The sequence below is a fragment of the Sciurus vulgaris genome, assembly GCF_902686455.1.
Source record: "Sciurus vulgaris genome assembly, chromosome: 7".
Classification (NCBI taxonomy): Eukaryota; Metazoa; Chordata; class Mammalia; order Rodentia; family Sciuridae; genus Sciurus; species Sciurus vulgaris.
Window position 1 is genome coordinate 129092117 of NC_136467.1, and position 2103 is coordinate 129094219.

At 40.7% G+C, this 2103-nt stretch overlaps 1 pseudogene across 1 annotated transcript; it reads left to right on the forward strand.

Annotated features, from left to right (window-relative positions):
- The first annotated feature begins 1016 nt into the window (after positions 1–1016).
- On the forward strand, positions 1017–1785 carry LOC306666703 (small ribosomal subunit protein uS3-like; annotated as a pseudogene). Its single transcript has one exon. The product of its transcript is annotated as a small ribosomal subunit protein uS3-like (transcript).
- Positions 1786–2103: the final 318 nt, after the last annotated feature.

A 2103-nucleotide genomic window follows, 5' to 3' on the forward strand; every position in this document is an offset into this window, starting at 1 on the left:
TGGGATAAGAATACAAGAATGTCTTGTGTGAAAACTGCCCAAGAGACTCGAGAAAAGCATAAAAATAACATGCCCACAAAGTATTCTCTGTGTTTGGTACTAGTACCTCCCTAACAGACTTTTTTTTTCTCTTTGACTCACTATCTCAACTGAAAAACTAACCAGTTTGAATCATCCTTAAATGTACATGTATTCACTATGGTTTCTTGGTCTTTTTCCAAAAGTTTTAAAAATTTAAGTGCTATCTTTCATTATTCTTTCATTGAAGAAAATTTATCAAAATAAGATTTTTAAAAAGTAACCTATTTTTATGGACCATCCATTCTGAGAGAAGGCAGGAATGTGTGTAGATCACAGTGTGCAACATACACATGAAGAACAGAGATAATTTTACTTCAGGGGGCCTGTCCTAAACTTAGGAAATACCTAGGCCAGTGGATCAGGAGCAACTCCATTTCACTTTGTAATTTATCTCTCAATCTCTCACTTTAAACACACTAAAAGCATTTTAATTTTATAAATAGTTTTCTGCAGATATCAATACTTGAGTGAAGTACAAAGTCTTCATTCAATCAAGTGAGTATAAAACATGAATTCTTTTTTATTATATAATCAAATTTTATGGATTCCCTTCTCCACACCTTTCAGTGAGATGCTTTGGCATCAAAGGAAGATGATTTTGATTTCTTCCTTCAATCTTACCCTCCCTATAAAGATTAAAGTATAGGTAATATAATGTGTGTTATGAAATAAAGTATAAATAAGACACAGTACACTGAAAATGTGTGGAAAGAACATGTGAACATGAATAGAGTCTGGAAATTTATCAAACTGACTTTAAGCATGCATGGATAAGTAGATTCATGTGTAATGAGATAGGAATGGAAAAATCACTACATGTAGACAGTCCAAATGTCAGATGGAATCCAAAAGATAATGAAATGTGAGTCTTAGATGGACACATGAGATGTGAGGATGAATTAAAAGAGCTTAGCTTTCCTTTAGGGGCATGCAGCAGCAAGATGGTGGTGCAGATTTCTAAGAAGAGGAAGTTTGTTGCTGATGGAATCTTCAAAGCTGAATTAAATGAGTTTCTTACTCGGGAGCTGGCTAAAGATGGTTACTCTGGTGTTGAGATCCAAGTTACACCAACCAGAACAGAAGTCATTATCTTAGCCACCCATACACAAAATGTTCTTGGGTGAGAAGGGGCGAGGGATCCAAGAATTGACTGCAGTAATTCAGAAGAGATTTGGCTTCCCTGAGGGCAGTGTAGAGGTTTAGGCTGAAACGGTGGCCACAAGAGGACTATATGCCATTGCCTAGGCAGAGTCACTGCGATACAAACTCCTAGGAGGGCTTGCTGTGCAGAGGACCACTTATGGTGTGCTGCGGTTCATCATGGAAAGTGGAGCCAAGGGCTGTGAGATTGTGGTGTCTGAGAAACTCTGAGGACAGAGAGCTAAATCCATGAAGTTCATGGATGGCCTGATGATTCACAGTGGGGACCCTGTTAACTACAATGTCGACACTGCTGTGCATCACGTGCTACTTAGGTTGTGCTGGGCATCAAAGTGAAGATCATGCTGCCCTAGGATTGAAGTGGTAAGATTGGCCATAAGAAGCCTCTGCTTGACCATATGAGCATCTCGGAACCCAAATATGAGATCCTGCCCACCACCCCCATTTCAGAACAGAAGGGTGGGAAGCCAGAGCTGCCTGCCATGCCCCAGCCAGTCCCTACAGCATAACAGGGTCTCCTTGGCAGCTGTCTCTGGAGTCTGGATATTGTAATGTATAAAGCTGCTCCCCCGCCCATCAGGTACAGCCATTTTGCCAGCCTCCCAATCACTTGTCAATCTGTGAACATCCTAGCTAGCTATTGGTTCAAGTATCCTTGCAAGTATCCTTCTCCGATATTGGTCCCCTGTTAGCCCGGCAGAATTCAACTGTTTTACTGTAGCTTCCCCGCCATCTTTTTCCATTCTTCTGTCTATCTTACTCACTTTTCTCTATCCTCCTGGCTTTCCACTCTCTCTAGTGCATGCCCTTTCTTTTCCTTTCTATTTTCCTCTCATTTTTTCTCTTACCCTGCAGGGAGAC